Genomic DNA, 17387 nt, shown 5'->3' with positions numbered 1-17387 from the left:
CCCAGGGAGGAGGTGCCGGGAGCACCAGGGCATTGAGGGAAGTGCTTTGTATTCATGTCTGTCAGTGTGAAAGAAGTGATTTGCATATATATTTGCATATATATTTGCATGTATATGCAACCCCACTTAAGTTGCGTCCCTTGGCATGTGCTGTGAGTATCATTGTGACCCCTTGGGGCGTCCAAAGTTGAGTAGCCCTGATCTAGATCATCCCTGGTTGATAGATGCCTATCTAGCCTGCTCTTAAATATCTCCAGTGATGGAAATTCCACATCCTCCCTCGTCAATTTATTCCAGTGTTTAACCACCCTGGCAGTTACCGTATATACTCGAGTATAAGTCGACCCGAATATAAGCCGAGGCACCTAATTTTACCCCAAAAAACTGGGAAAAAGTATTGACCCGAGTATAAGCCTAGGGTAGGAAATAAGGCAGCCTAGGGTAGGAAATGAGTCGGGGCGAAAGCTGCTCCGGTGCCCCTGGTCTGCTGGAGACCGTCTCCAGCAGACCAGGGGCACCAGGCGGGTTCCCGCGCTTCTGAGGCTTTGCCAGAGCAAAGCCTCAGAGGCGCGGGGAACCTCCGCTGCTGCCGCTTCAATCTGGGAGCCTGTGGTCTCCTGGGGACCGTCCCCAGCAGACCACAGGCTCCCAGATTGAAGCGGCAGCAGCGGAGGTTCCCCGCGCCTCTGAGGCTTTGCTCTGGCAAAGCCTCAGAGGCGCGGGGAAGCGCCGCTGCTGCCGCTTCAATCTGGGTGCCTGTGGTCTGCTGGGGACCGTCCCCAGCAGACCACAGGCTCCCGGACTGAAGCCGCAGCCGCGGGGGGGGGGGGTCCCGCGCCTCTGCGGCTTTGCCCACCTCAGTTCTCGAGATGCTGACTCGAGTATAAGCCGAGGGGGGCATTTTTCAGCACAAAAACTGTGCTCAAAAACTCGGCTTATACTCGAGTATATACGGTAATAGGTTTTTCCTAAAGTCCAACCTAAACCTCTCTTGCTGCAATTTAAGCCCATTGCTCTTTGTCCTATCCTTAGAGGTCAAGGAGAACAATTATAAGAGTAAGAAGTATGAGGATGCCTTGGCTACACCGCCTTCCTCCCCCTGCTCATTCCTCCAATAGACCCCCAGCACCGGAGATCTAACGCCAGCAGAACTGATTCTATACCTCCCAGCTCCCAGCAACCAGCTGAGGATGGGGCATTGGTCTACCAGCACAGCAGCTTTGTGACTTCTTTAGGCAAACATAATGTATGGGAAGGGGTCAAAGGGCAATGAAGAATCAGCCCCCTGCTAGTCAATACATTGTCACCCTGCAGAGCCTGCTGTGTTTTCAGCTGCTCCATGCTACGCCAAGGTGAAAGGATGACGTCCTTTTATAAACGAACCTGAATACATTCATCTTCACAAAGTGTCCAGGAGATGATTTCTCTTCGCTCAGTCTGCTGCCGCCTTTATTTGCCCCCAAGCAGCAATGTACGCTCAGCAATTGATTTTCTACCTACTGCTTATAAACTCAGTCTCTGTTCCCTTGCTGGTTAATTATTAAACTATTAAATCAAAAGCAATAGGAGTGAGAGTGTGTAAATCAAAACCTCTAACTCCGCTCCCATCCCAGATCCCTCATCCACCATTGCCAATGCCATGCGGTGTAGTACGACCTAGAAACATTCTTCCCAGAAGGCAGGAGCTAACATTGCCAAGGTATGTATGTGACTAACACCTCTTTGTGAACAAGGACTTGCAGAAAGTAGTGAATTCAGACTTCATACTTTCCAGGACTTGCAGCAAACAAATCTTATTTACAGCACACTATGGCAACATGCTTTGGGATCCCTTGGGTGAAAGGTGCCGTGCAAATGTGAGTTGCTGCAGGATGTTTAACCCAGGGGAGGAGGTGTAACGTCAACTGGCGGAATTAAACCTGGGACCTCTGGAACTTAGTGCATGAGCCAAAAGCCATCTGGCTCTCAAGCAGGTTCACTCTCAGTGGGATTTTTCTTGGTGGCACTAGATGGGACAGTACACCGCATTGAGGAGGTGTGTGGTTACAGAGGCACATTTATACTATGCCAGAGGAAAATTGTGTAGTATGCAGATGAATAGCAAATCCTGTCAAATTTAGTGTGGCATGATTGTTATAGGTGACCTCCATATGCCTTTGGTTTCAAAGACATGATGACGATGTAACTTATATTGCAAGGCCAGATGCGAGGCAGCAAACTTTGGGCAAGAGTTGTTGCTTACTCTACATGTTCATATGGGGGAAAAGCTGAAGTTAGCTGGGGAAGAAAAATATAAATCACACATTTATTGCTCATTGAAAATCTGCATGATGGGGCCTCTTTGGGTATGTCTATGCTTCTGAGTATTGATACTTCCAGTATTCCCAAATAACTATTATGCATCTTAACAGTATGCCCATTATTTTGAAATATCTTTCAAAATAATAATAGAAATGTAGCCGTGTTAGTCTGGTGTAGCTGAAGCAAAATGCAGGACTATGTAGTACTTTAAAGACTGACAAGATGGTTTATTTCACTTTTTTTTAATTGTATCCTTTGGTATATATGGTTGTGACTATTTTCTTCCACTATTTGATCTGAGGAAGTGGGTCTGGCCCACAAAAGCTCATCACCTAATAAACCATCTTGTTAGTCTTTAAAGTGCTACATAGTCCTGCATTTTGTTTCAAAATAATGATCATGATATTCCAACATCCCTGTAAACCTCGTTCCACGAGGAGTAAGGGACATTTCAGAATAGCGGTTTATTTCAAAATCATTACAAAATAAGCTATTTCAAAACACAAAACACACAAAATAAGCTATGCTATTTGTGTAGCTCAAGCTGCATAGCTTATTTTGAGTTATGGGTGCAGTGTAGACGCACCCTTCATGTTTGAGAGGAAAAACTTTTTGCCTTTGCAAAGTGTATTTATTTCTGTGAAGGGGCGACAATGGTTGACTAGACTGTGGCATCTCAGAAGCAATTGAAAAGATATATTGAATGTAAGTCACACAAAAGAAAAGTGATTAGGGTATGTCCACACAGCAGTGTTATCAGTCTCTTGTAACTTGAACTATCCAATTCGCAATTTTTTTAGATTTTTTTACTTCCCCGCCTTCCCTTATTTATTCTTGGATCTGGACTTTTACTACTCCTGTCATCTGAAGAAGTGGGTTGTACCCACAAAAGCTCATGATACTATCTACACGTTTTGCTAGTCTTTAAGGTGCTGCTAGAATATTTGTTGTTTTTCCAGCTTTTTTAAAGTTACCCCATTGAATCCCTCATAGTATATTTTGTCACCTTAAATCATCTACAGTCTTCTTTAAGAGGCTTTCTTTCCTGTCACATACCTGTATGCCTATATTAGGTGATCCACTGTGTCTTTTTCCTTCTATGTGTTATGTAACCCACATTGGTATCTGTCTCATCAATACAAACCATTATTCAGACCACAATGACCAGCTAACAGTGTAAATAGAAGTACGTCTCCAATCTTTTCCAAGTTTTGGAGATGAGGATTAGTCTTTATTTTGGGACATACTTCATAAACTTTTCTTCCTCTTTCTCCTTGTTCTCAATTTTTGCCATTCCTTTTCAAATTCCTTTGAAACTAAATTTGTAAATCCCTGCTTAATCAGAGGAATCTGTATATGTTTTTTCTCCATTTTGCAAAACATTTTTCACTTTGTTAGCTGCCATTTCATTGCCAGGTATCCAGGCATGTGCTGGAATCAATGCTAGTACTATGTTCACACCCAAGCATACTGTTTCTATTGTCAAAACCAATGTTTCATTCTTTAGCTTACTCATGTTTTCTGAGGTTGCCAGAATACTTGCTAATGAATCTGAAAAGATAACAGCTGCAGTAGGCCATACATCCCTTATCCTGTTTAATGCTAACATTATTTCCACCAGCACAGCTGTCAGCATGTCTGCAAAATTAGACATGATTTCACATTTTGTAACTCCAGCCACAGATTTGCTCCAACTTTACCTGCTTTTTTAATCTTCAGCTTTGTGAGTATATATTTGGGAATGGTGACTCCATTTGCCATATATAAACTCAGAAGCTTTATCTGTCACATGGGATGACTCTTTCGTTCCCTTTATTATCTAATTCTAAATCCATATCTGGAGAGACAATTTTCTAGATATAATGTACTGCCCCATAATTATAGTTTTTAATCTCTTTTAAATCTTCCCTTTTGTTTGACTCTTTCCCCCACATTTGAAGGTGGGAACTTATTGTGCTAGGCTACATTTTGTCTGCTTAATTCCCAGCATGCCTCATACAGTTGCCCAGTATTCTTATCTGCACTGTTTCCCTTGACTTTAGCTCAAAATATCAGATCTAACATTTTTCATTCTTAAATTGATCAGCATTATTGCATTAGCTCCCAGCATTAGACCCAGCAATGTCCTAAGAAATGCATCATATGGAATTCATAGTTCATCTTGAATTCCAATCCAGACCTATGGATTGAGCCCAGCTGATCAAGTTTCTAGTCATCATGGCTGTGGAGAAAATGGGAATGCTAAAGCATGAGAATGGGAACTCTAAAGGCCCAAGCCCTGGCAAGAGTCCAAGGTTATTAGTTCTTAAAGCCTCGTGATTTCTACACTACTGGGCTAAGTCTACACTGGCATGATTTTTTGGAAATGCTTTTAACGGAAAAGTTTTCTGTTAAAAGCATTTTCGGAAAAGTATGTCTAGATTGGCAGGATGCTTTTCTGCAAAAGCACTTTTTGCAGAAAAGCGTCCATGGCCAATCTAGACGCGGTTTTCTGCAAAAAAGCCCCTATCGTCATTTTCGCGATCGGGGCTTTTTTGCGGAAAACACTACTGTGCTGTCTACACTGGCCCTTTTCCGGAACAGTTTTCCAGAAAAAGACTTTTGCCCAAACGGGAGCAGCATAGTTTTTCCGGAAAAGCACTGATGATTTTACATTAGATCATCGGTGCTTTTCCGGAAATTCAAGCGGCCAGTGTAGACAGCTGGCAAGTTTTTCCAGAAAAGCGGCTGATTTTCCGGAATAACTTGCCAGTGTAGACACAGCCCTGGTGATTTTTTCAGGGATGGATGCATGATGTTTAAGGACTTGGGTTTGATGAGAGCCTTCTCCGAAAGGATGATCTTTCTCAGTGCTTATTGACACTGGCAGGAGTTGAGGAAATTCATCATCTTGCACAAATGGGTTTTAAAACGCCACAGCAACTTTTAAAGGCACAGACACTTTAAGGCATATATTATAGTTCCTTTCACATCAAGAGCAAGAAGTCTTTGTTATGGGATCAGTTGGACTCTAATAAATTGCTCATGTGACTAGAACGAGGCAATCTGGATTCCATTCCTGGCTCTGCTACTGATTCATCACATGACACTGGGCAAGTCCCTTAATTGCCCTTCACACAAAAGTCTCACCTATGAAATTGGATGGGAGAATGCCTGCCAGCTCTTTGGGGCAGTCTTTTGTTATGTGTTAGTTCAGCACCTAATACAGGCCCAGATCCAGGGCGGGGATTCCTAAGTTCTATGCTCATACCATAAATATTAATAATCAGTAACACACTTAAACCTCTTGAATTTGGCATCCCGGGAAAAAAGAGTATGCTGGATTTAAGATTTTGCCACACCAGGGAAGGCGCTGCAGGGTCTAGGGAGTGAGAGTGGGGTGGGGCACTTACCTGCCTCCCCACTCCTGGAGGCACAGGTGGGTCTGTGCTCTCTGCTACTCCCAGACCCCACCCCCTACTGCTAGGGGAGCAGAGGGAAAAAGCCTCAGGGGAAGAGCATTTGGGGTGTTCCCAGATTAGGGACACCTGGATTAGGGAGATTCAAGTGTACTTAAGAACGGCCATACTGGGTCAAACCAAAGATCCGTCTAGCCCAGCATCCTGTCTTCTGACAGTGGCTAGGGTCAGTGTCCCTGCCCATCCTGGCTAATAGCCATTGATGGACCTAACCTCCATGAATGTAGCTATTTTTAAAAGCCATGTTACAGTCTTGGCCTCCTTTACTAGCTTTATAAAGTGCCTGGAGATGTACAGAGGAAAAGTGCAGTGTAAATGCAGAACATTACCTGGTCTCTCTATGCTTGCTCTAACAGCAGCAGTTTAAGAAGTCATTTGTGGTACCTGAAAAATAGAAGCTAAGCAAAATAAATGAAAAACAAAACTGACTCCATTTTTCTCCATCGGCTATACAAAGCCTGGCAAGGCAAAATGCATCAAAGTGCTCCCCTCTGAATGCTTTCAGAAAACCTCTATTAATATCTCCCTGGCAACCTGGCAGTGCCCACCCTTGGCATTTATTTAGCATCAGGACCCTGTTATCCTGTGATACATTTCCGTTTTCTTAAGACCTCTAAAACACTGGGGCTACGACTAGACTGGCATGATTTTCTGCAAATGCTTTTAACGGAAAAGTTTTCCGTGAAAAGCATTTTCAGAACAGAGCGTCTAGATTGGCACGGACGCTTTTCCGCAAAAGCATTTTTTGCGGAAAAGCGTTCGTGGCCAATCTAGATGCGCTTTTGCGCAAAAAAAGCCCCGATCGCCATCTCAGCTGTCTACACTGTCCCTTTTGTGCAAAAGGGACTTTTGCCCGAACAGGAGCAGCATCGTATTTCCGCAAAAAGCACTGATTTCTTACAGTAGGAAGTCAGTGCTTTTGCGGAAATTCAAGCGGCCAGTGTAGACAGCTGGCAAGTTTTTCCGGAAAAGCGGCTGATTTTCTGGAAAAACTGGCCAGTCTAGACACAGCCTGGTAGTTTAGGAAACATTCAAGACAGGGAAAATACATCCACCCTTGAAGCTAGGCTCATCATTAATGCTGGTCCCACAATTGACAGGTAACTGTTTTTGCTGTTATATATACTTTGGATTTTGTAATTTCCACTCCAACTCATCTGATGAAGTGGGTTTTACCCGCTAACGCTCATGATCTAATATAATTATTAGTGTCTAAGGTAATGCAGGACTGCTCATTGTTTTTCAAGTTACTGACTAACACGGCTACCCCTCTGAGATGCATTCTCATTGTTTATCTCAGGTGGATATCACCTTATTCCTGCTGCTGTTACATTCCATGCAATTCATTAAAGAGGGGAGGGGAAACCGCAGGCCTGGGGCCAGATGTGGCCCAGCTTCCTTGGATCCAGCCCCCAAAGGCTTAGAGCCCTCCCAACAATAGGGACTACATACTGGCTCTCCACTCCCGCCCCCACTGCTCCCCCATGGGGCTGGAGCACACAAAGGATACATCTAGACTGCAAGCTTCTTTTGAAAGAAGCTTGTTTGGAAGCGATCTTCTAAAAAAAACTTCTTCCAAAAGAGCGTGTCCATACTTCAAACGCACATTGAAAAAGCGATCTGCTTTTTCGAAAGAGAGCATCCACAATCATTGGATGGTCTCTCACATGTAAGCTGTGATTACTGTGGATGAAGTGGCTACCAGAGAACCTGTGCTTTTCCCCAGAGGCCTCTTCTTTCGAAAAAACTCCCTCTTCTGCATCCACACACGCCTTTTTCCGAAAGAGCTCCTTCGGAAAAGGCATTCCTCCTGGAAGAATGAGGTTTACCAATGTCGGAAAACCCCCTGAATTCTTTCGATTTTCTTTCGAAAGAACGCAATAGCAGTGCGGACATAAGTGAAGTTTTTCTAAAAATTGGCCATTTTTCCAACCCCCCCTCCCTGCAGTCTAGATGCAGCCAAAATCTATTTGGCTGTGCCCCCCCCCCCCCCATGAGTCTGGTTTGTGAAGGGAATGTGGGGAGTGTCTTTTCCTTCTCAGTCGGGGGTCAGTCGGTGAAGGTGTTATTGATTGATGGATTGATTGATTGATTTGCTTCTCACTCGTGTGCAGCCCCTGTCTGATTTTTTGGTGGGTCAGTGGCCCCCGACCCAAAAAAGGTTCCCCACCCCTGCATTAAAGCATACGGCCCATAGTCACTGCTTCTAAGCTGCCAGGATTCCATCAGGATAGCCTGAAAGTGAGGTTCAACTCCAAGCAGTAACCAGGAGTGGCACTCCCCAAACCATGCCCCGCCCCCAGTGCCATGCTGCCCCAGAAGCCCCGTCCCTCTTCTCTGAGGCTCCACCCTCATACTGTGCCTTCTTCGCAAGGCCCTGTCCCTGTGCTGCCCCTTCTCCCAAGGACCGGCTCTGGCACTGCCTTTTCCCTCAAAGACCCCATCCGCCTCTCGCTCCTCTCTCTTCTCCTCACCATCCCCCTGTGGCTCCCTCTTACAGCTCGTAAAAAGTGGGAGGAGCCATGGAGTGGTGCCGCCCCTTCCCCCATTTTAGCTCCCTGTCAGTAACTTCTTGCATGACTACATACCAGAGCTCTGTTAAAAAATTATTGGGATTGGAAAGTCGAGTACCAGAAAATTAGGAAATGCCAGATTTATGGCTGGCTATGCAACCTTAATTCAGCTTCCTTGCATGTATGCAGTATGCTCCGGTCCATAATTACACACTCACATGCTTGATTTTCCAAAGAAGCCCCGAGGCCAGAACAAAGGGGCTTTGTATGAGGGGTAACACAGAAGCTGGCACTCTTCAACCCATAGTCAAGAAACAGGATAGCTCCTAGGTCAACCACCATTCCAGCCTATTGGAACAGAAGATGCGACTGCTGCAAGCCAAACATGGAAATTGGTGGTTGCTCGGGGTGTTTCATTATAACACCCACTGTCACAGGTCACCAACAAGGTGTGAACCTAGAATTTTGAACACCAACATACAGATCTCTACTGCGGAAGCTAAGGAAGTAAGGGTATGTCTACACTACCACCCTAGTTTGAACTAGGGTGGTAATGTAGGCATCAGGAGTTGCAAATGAAGCCCGGGATTTGAATTTCCCGGGCTTCATTTTCATGTTGCCGGGCGCCGCCATTTTTAAATGTCCGCTATTTTGGACTCCGTGCCCGCGGCTAGAAGCGGCATGAACTAGGTAGTTCGGATTAGGCTTCCATGAGGAGTACAGGTAGTTCGGAATAGGAAGCCTAATCCAAACTACCTAGTTCGTGCTGCGTGAAGCCGCAGGCACGGAGTCCAAACTAGCGGACATTTAAAAATGGTGGCGCCCGGCAACATGAAAATGAAGCCCGGGAAATTCAAATCCCGGGCTTCATTTGCAACTCCAGTTGCCTACATTACCACCCTAGTTCGAACTAGGGTGGTAGTGTAGACATACCTTAACTCTGTTAATTGGCAGCAGCAGTAGACTGTTATTTTTTTATATGGACTTGCCACTAGAGGGAACATGACACACGCTTTACAAATACTACATAATCATGGATCTACTGTCCATCACACCACCCTGGCCCCAAATCCCTCTTTACACTCCCGGCCTCTATGCAGTGTAACAACAGCTGCTGAACTGCTTGGAGGCCATCCACAGCTGCCATCCTGATACAGGAATCCCAGCTTTAGAAAACAGAAGAGACAGTTCTTTTCTAATGCACCGCACAGGAAAGTCACGTGGTTTCATTAATTAATTCAAGCATGGAAAGTTCTTTGAGAGCCACAACTGAAAGTCCCAGTAGAAGTGCAAAATATTAGCAATTTTGCATTGTTGCTGGAGAATTTAAAGTACCAAAATATCAACAGATTGCCAATATTGATAACAATCAGACATATGCGCTCATGGAATGAAGCTGTAGTTTGTAGATCCCAAGGAGTTGACTTTAAGTTCAGTTTTACCTAAATAGGAGCTCAGGTTTGGGCTCTTTGGCAAGATAAAAGGCTGAGACAGTCTCTCCACTCAGCCAGAGGGAAAAAAAGTCCAAAGGCTTAAGCTTGACTTCATTTTGTACCACTGCTTGTGCTGCTGTATCTGGAGTTCATAACAAAAAGCAAACCTTCATACATCATTGGCTTAATATGACAACTATGATGCTTAATAAGCTGGGAGAAACATAGCGGTGACTTTGAGTTTTCTAAACAATCAGTTATTTGTTCAGAAACCTACGCCAATTTTTACAGCCTGCGAGCTGATTTGCAAATTTATATTCATCTTTCACATTGTTTAGACCACTAGTGTATCCTATCTGCATTAGCATCTCCATACAAATTAACTCCCAGCCAAAAAATATGACTCTTAATAATGCACCTCCCACTTTATGTGTGTGACTTTATTCAAAACAGAAAGTACTTGGCAAATACAGGCCAGTTTGTAGTACTTTTACTGCAACGTTTGATCCTTAGCTAGTCCACCGTTTCAGCCTTACTAGCCCTTGAAACATGTCAAAACAGATCTTAATTGTAATGTTCCTCATTATCAATGTATCAAAGGCATTTCTGTGGCACAAATCACTCTAGTATCCCGGCTCTGACAGTACCTAGGTTTTCTCCCCCTCCCACTTTTCCCCCAGCATGTAACGTGGCAAAAGCTTTGCTCCATTTATTTATTGATTTGATAGCCTTCTTCTGGTTGCTTCAGAGGGTAGCCGAGTTAGTCTGTACAGGACATACAGGTTTGCTGAGGAGATGGAGGAGAAACAAATAAATTGCAGCTTCTCCATATGCCGTTTGTAATAAGCTGGTTAATTTGTATTTGCTCTGGTGCCTTCTGTTTTTCAATCTAGTCCAGTGGTCACCAACAAGTAGATTGGGATTTATTGGTAGATCTTGGAGCCTTTGACTATGTCTACACCTCCAGTAACCCGGAAAAACTCCGCCACATCCAGGGAACGCATCTGCTCTTCTTTTTTTTGTGGAAGAGCAGACACACTCTTATGGAAGCCCTGTCTTCCTCCTCCCACAAGGAAGAAAGGCTCTTCTGAAAGAGGAGTCTTTTCTGAAATTTGGCCCAGTGTAGATGGGCCATATTTCAGAAAAGCCTCTTCCGAAAAAGCTATTGGAGAAAGGTCCTCAATTTATGGAGTGCAATCTGTGTACCTTTTTCTGACAGATCATTGTAGTGTAGGCATAGCCTTTGACAGGTGACCCTGACAGATTTAGCTGTGATGAGGCTATTAAGTGCCAGCACTTCTTCTGCCCCTCTCAGTACTGCCGTGCTGCTCCTGCCCTCTGCCTTGGAGCTGTCCCTCACCTCCTACCTTGTTTGAAGACTTTAGCTGGTTCATGAGACTAAGTTTGAGAAACCTCCATTGCACAATGCAAAGCTCCATTGCACAATGCAAAGCTCCAATGCAAACCTCCATTGCACAATGCAAAGCTCCATTGCACAATGCAAAGCTCCAATGCAAACCTCCATTGCACAATGCAAAGCTCCATTGCACAATGCAAAGCTCCATTGCACAATGCAAAGCTCCAATGCAAAGCTCCATTGCACAATGCAAAGCTCCATTGCACAATGCAAAGCTCCAATGCAAAGCTCCATTGCACAATGCAAAGCTCCATTGCACAATGCAAATCATTGTTTTATTTGTAACTGGACGCTCAGTCCTGGTTTGCTAAGGTTCAGGAACCTCGGTCCATTTTATGGTTTCCGATACAAATGAGCACCGTGGAATCTCAGTGGTTCTCTGTGTGTTGTGCTTTGTGTTCCACGTGTGTGCCAGGACAAATCAGATCACAACCACTGTGGTTCTGCTGGAAATCTACTGTAAAAGTTGAGGAAGCTCATTGTAGCTCATCTTCAACAATAAAGAAAAAACATTTTCTTTGCCTAATATCAACCATAAAATGTGAAGGGGAAAAGTATGCTACCACCATTACTAAGGGCACCTATTAGGTCAGGAGTGGGCAATAATTTTTAATGGGGGGGGGGCATTCCAAGATTTTGGCAAGTGCTCAAGGGCTGCATTTCTACTGAGAGGGTTTGGGGTCTGGGACAGAGGTTGGGGGCAGAAGGGAGCTTGGGGTAGGAGACTGGGGTGCAGGAGGGGGGTGTCGAGTCTGAGAGGGAGTTTGGGGGAAGAAGGAGGTTGTGATCTGGGGCAGAGGCTTGGGGTCCAAATTCTAGGAGGGAGTATGGGTGCAGGAGAGGATTCTGGTTTGAGGGAGGGGCTCTAGGAGGGGGTGCAGGGTCTGGGAGGGAGTTGTGACCTAGGTGAAGGGGGTGCAGAGGGTTTGGGTGGTTGTCTGGGGCAGGTAGTTGGGGGGAAGGGGAGAGAGAAGAGAGTGGTGGTGCCAGAGGCAGGCTCTGGCTGGGAGGTGCTTACTAGGCAGCTCCCAGCCAGCAGCCCTGCAGGAACCTGAAAGCTGCAGTTGCAAGTTGCTCCACATGGCTCTGCTCCAGGCAGGGTGAAGAAGTAGGGGGGAGGAGGTGGAGGGAGGGAGGGAGGAGGCTTCATGGGCTGCCCCTGCCGCCAGCAAAATATATAAGCTGCTTTTGATCGGAAACTGGCCAATGGGAGCTGAGAGATTTTGCTGGTGGGCAGGGCAAAGCACAAGGCATCCCTCCTTGCTCCCAGAATCAAGCAGCCACATTTAAAGTCCCCACTCTAGTGGCTTGGTGGGCTGGATCTGTCCCGATGGCAGCCTCTTGCCCACCCCTGCACTAGAACGATAGCACATGGGCGGTTTTTTTGTCTTCTCAATACAAGGTGCCACTTGCATCCACACATCGAACCTGAACACTGCCTTATGGGTCTGCATTTTCCGGAAGGGCAAGGAGGTCTTCTAATCCTCAGAGGAATGACTCGGAGCTTGATAAATGGGAGACATGTGTGAGCCAAGAACCCTTCGCTGCCAGAGGGCAAAGGGGTTACAATAGGCTGAGTCTGATATGTATATTCTGGTTCACCAAAGAGTGTCATGTGGGGGGTTAAATGAAAGCCAGAGGCACACCGGTCATTAATATTGCCGTGAAATGTATGTACAGCTAGCAGGTGCTGAGTTATAGATGTATTCTAAAACTATGTGTATCAAGACAGAGTTGACAAACAGGTTTTCTGTCACACAAATGATGTTTATTCCCTGTCTCTTTGTCTGCTTGGAAATTAAGCATTGTAAGCAAAAACTGTGGATGCTCATCTATATAAGTCAGCAGGGATATGAGGTCAACAGGGAAGAGACACTGTAAAAGCAAGCAAGCAATGGGGGTGGGATAGGGGAAAATCCTGCGTCTGAGTGTGGATAATGAAATTTGGGGTTATAAGGAAAAGACACAGAGGCCAAATCTTTATTCTGCACCTAGGAAGTGAAGGCGCAGTGCGTTTAGATTCATGACAATGAGATCACAATTGAACTTGGTTGAAACGCTGAAAAAGACAATAGGGATGACAAAAACTTCTTTAGACAAGAGCTGTCCTGTTTAGTGTCTAGAAAATATGCTATTTTGTTTTATAGGGAGCCCTTTGTTTCTGCTTTCGTTACTCAGTACTCACTATCTCTTGCATCAAATTCTTTCTCCTTCTCTGGCAGGGGAGGATAATTGGTCTCCCACATAAGAACATAAGAGTATAAGAACAGCCATACTGAGTCAGACCAAAGATCCATATAGTCCAGTATCCTGTCTGCCAACAGTGGCCAATACCAGATGCCCCAGAGGCAGGGAACACAACAGGTAATCCTCATGTGATCCCTCCCCTGTCATCCATTTCCAGACAGAGGCTATGTCTACACTACAAAGAAAAGTCGGAAAAAGATACACAATTTGTGTATCTTTTTCCTCTTTTCTTCTGAAAGAGGCTTTTCCGGCATTGGGCCTATCTACACAGGGCCAAATGTTGGGAAAAAAACAACCCTCTTTCAGAACATCCCTTCTTTCTTGTAAAATGAAGTTTACAGGGATGCTGAAAAAACAAGGCTGCTTTTCCAAAAATTTTTTTTGGAAAAGCATATGTGTTTCTTGGATGCGGCAGAGGTATCCCGGAAAAGCTCTGTAGTCTAGACATATATGGAGATATACCTATCTCATAGAACTAGAAGAGACCTTGAGAAGTCATCATGTCTACCTAACTCTTTTTTTTAACCCTGTTAAAGTCCTAGTCTTCACAACCACTGGGCTAAACATTATAAGATGGGATTTTGAATAGGATTCAATCTGATAGGTGGCCTCTAAGCTCTTCATGAGTTAGGCAGCTGAACACCTGTATTCCCCTGGTTTGTGAATTCCTCTGAGGCTTAGGGAGATGCCTTTCGAGAGGCAATAGGGTGCATGCCTAGAGGCAGGACTATGGGACGTACCTTAGGAAGTTTTACTCTGGAAAAACATGGGTATTGAGTGAGTTTAGGAACCTACAGGCTGTGGCAAGAGTTTTATGGAGCCAAAACTGTAACTTAAACCTGAGATTTAGGTGCCTAAATCTGGGGGTTAGGTAAGCAAGTACCTTTGTAGAACCCACCCTAAGATTTCATATACCCAGTTTTCTTGCCTCCTGAAGAATACTATGGGCTGTAGCCTGCGCTCTAAGTTGAACAGCTTGGAAGCAGTAGTCCAATGTATCAATCCCTCTTGCAGCAGCCCCAAAGAACATAAGAACGGCCGTACTGGATCAGACCAAAGGTTCGTCTAGCCCAGTAGCCTGTCTGCCAACAGTGGCCAGTGCCAGGTGCCCCAGAAAGGGTGGACCGAAGACAATGATCAAGCGATTTGTCTCCTGCCATCCATCTCCAGCCTTCCACAAACAGAGGCCATTCCTACCCCCTGGCTAATAGCCTTTTATGGACCTAACCTCCATGAATTTATCTAGCATCTCTTTAAACTCTGTTATAGTTCTAGCCTTCACCGCCTCCTCTGACAAGGAGTTCCACAGGTTGACTATGCACTGTGTGAAGAACTTTCGCTTATTAGTTTTAAATACAAAAGGAGTTTGGGGTTTTATATGCCATTTAGATCCAGGCTCACCTTTGACAAACTGAGAAGAGACAACTTAAAAGTTAAAACCCAGACAACTAACCAGAAGTCGCCTACTTCAAGACAGGCCCAACAAGGAAAATAACAGAACACCACCGGTCATTACCTACATCCCCCAGCTTAAACCTCTCGGAGACAAGAGAAAACTGAGAGGGGACAGGATAGCAGTTCTCAAGTACCTAAAAGGTGTTAGAAGGAGGAGGAGAAAAATTGTTCTCCTTGACCTCTGAGGACAGGACGAGAAGCAATGGGCTTAAATTGCAGCAAGGGAGGTTTAGGTTGGGCATTAGGAAAAACTTCCTCACTGTCAGGTGGTTAAACACTGGAATAAATTGCCTAGGGAGGCTGTGAATCTCCATCACTGGAGATATTTAAAAACAGGTTAGACAGACATCTATCAGGGATGCTATAAATGGTGCTTGGTCCTGCTGTGAGTGCAGGAGACTGAACTCAATGACCTCTCGAGGGTCCTTCCAGTTCTAACATTCTATGATTCTATGCCAGAGCAGCTAGCAGCCACTACTGATATAAATCATAGGCTATGAAAAACTATGGCATTGTCCTGTTCTCCACTGTGCTACGTGAAGCCCCCTCCCCGCCTCTCCCATCATATTGTAAATTTATGCAAAAGATCCAGATGAACAAAAAGTGACGGGTAGAGAGAATAGGGGCTCTTGGCATAGCTCCCACTAGATAAGTGTGGTTAACTCATCTAGAGTAGCAGGAGAAAACAAAATCAGCGGCACTGTGGATTCTTTACTGCTTAAGAAGTGGAACAGCCCTGGAGAAGAAATATGAAGCAATTAGCAATGATGGATTTCTGTAGCATTTACTGTGTTAACACACACACAGACCCCATGTATCATCATTTCCATAGCATGTGGCCTGTTTTCCCCATTAGAAGATGACATTATTGCTGGGCTTGACAGTAAATATCTCTCCTGACTAGCTGTTCAAAGTACAGTGCCCACAGTTGGATGTAGCAGCACGTGAAAAACAAGGTGCCTCTGGGGTCAGCTCAGTGGCCGTGAGCCTGCTTGGCACATGGCAGTTTCTGTCCAGTGCCCCTGCCTGCTGCGTGTGCAGCACAGAGCTCACATACCCCAGTGGGAGCAGAGTTGACATGAGCATAATAAACCGCCGGTAAAGCAAGCGCTTTCCAAATAATTCCTTCCCCCTCTGCTCTCTAATATCCTGGGGCTTCTGGCATGGCTTCCACAAGTGAATTCTCTTCTGACAAAAGGCTATGGCTCCTGTTATCAGCACCAACCATTGCCAAGGCTTTCTTAGTAAGTGGAGAGTGGGCGAAGGGCATAATCAGGCCACAATACAAGTTTGTTCCAGGGGATAGTTTGTCCTGACGAGGTGGGGGGCACTACATAATCCCTGGGGAACCCCTAACGCCAGCCTGGCTTTCCCCTGTCTTTGTGCAGGTGCTGAGGGGAAAGGATAACAAGCTATCTGGGGGGCGGGGGCAGAAAGGAGAGAGAGGGGCTTTGGAATGGACAGGTTCTTCCCTTGTTCATAAAACTGTTCACACTGGGGCAAATATTCTGTGTACTTTGCATGTGGTCCAAAGACCATTGAAGACGATGAGCATTTTTCCCATTGACGGCAAGATGTTTTGCATCAGGACCTTTGTGATTGTATTTTCTGGTTATAAATTTTATTCCTGGTCACCATCCACTCATCATACATTCTTATAGAATCCACATCAGTGTAGTAGCTAAACACTTTAGAATCTAACGTAACGTTCACAGTCTACATATGGATCCTTACAACACCCCTATGAGGGAAGGAAGAGCTATTATCTCCACTGTGCGGGGAAACAGGAGGACAGAGAGTCTAAGTAACTTTACCCAAGGTCACACAAGGAAGTGACGTGATGTTAGGTCTTCAAATCTGAGGCTTGTTCCCGGGCCATTGGCCAACCTTCTTCTGACCTGTGAGAATATTTTCCCCCTTCAGTTATTTTACTAATTTCCACTAAAGTGCTTTTTATTAAAAAAGAATCCAAGCATTTATTTATCTATAATCACAAAGGCCGGTTGTGTGAGATGAGGGGAACTGGTTGAGTCAAGAGGCCGGGTGTAATCATTTGAATATAGGGCCGAAGGCAGGATACAACAGCATTCCTAATCCAGACTTGGACAGACTCTCTCTGGCCATAGGTGAGTCATTAAACCCAGTATGTCTCAAAGTGGGGAGTATACCTTCCTGGCCTGACAACGGGACTGGAGGTGGGGTGAAGACAGCCCCTATGGTTTTCTTCACAGTCTCAGCTTTCATTAAAAATAAAATTAGTTTCTAGATGTTATGGCTGCACAGATGTTTTGGAGGTTCTGACCCAAATATAAATGATACAGCAATATCTGCCGGAGTTTGCAGAGAGCCTGAAAGAAGATCTCTGAGGAACTGCCTCATTTGTTGCTACAGGTGCAAACTCATATACCAGACATAAGGGTCAACATTGTTAACTGTTTCCCAGTTCAAACCTTTAAGAAAGGCAAGAAACAAGAAAGTATCATGTTGTAAAGTTCTACCCCAGCTTTTCCATCAGGTGTGATTTGCCTCCTCAAAGGGCAGAAAGGACTAAGTGAGGATGGAA

General features: G+C 45.1%; 1 long non-coding RNA gene across 1 annotated transcript in view; it reads left to right on the top strand.

Annotated features, from left to right (window-relative positions):
- The first annotated feature begins 1326 nt into the window (after positions 1–1326).
- The window catches only part of LOC142828209 (uncharacterized), a 61929-nt gene continuing 45868 nt past the window's right edge, over positions 1327–17387 (top strand). The window contains exon 1 of the long non-coding RNA XR_012903104.1: positions 1327–1699. This is a non-coding gene — a long non-coding RNA (uncharacterized LOC142828209). The remainder of the gene's footprint in view (positions 1700–17387) is intronic.

The sequence above is a fragment of the Pelodiscus sinensis genome, chromosome 1 (genome assembly GCF_049634645.1).
Source record: "Pelodiscus sinensis isolate JC-2024 chromosome 1, ASM4963464v1, whole genome shotgun sequence".
Taxonomy (NCBI): Eukaryota; Metazoa; Chordata; order Testudines; family Trionychidae; genus Pelodiscus; species Pelodiscus sinensis.
The sequence above is the reverse complement of the archived record's forward strand: the minus strand, read 5'-3'. Positions and strand labels throughout refer to the sequence as shown.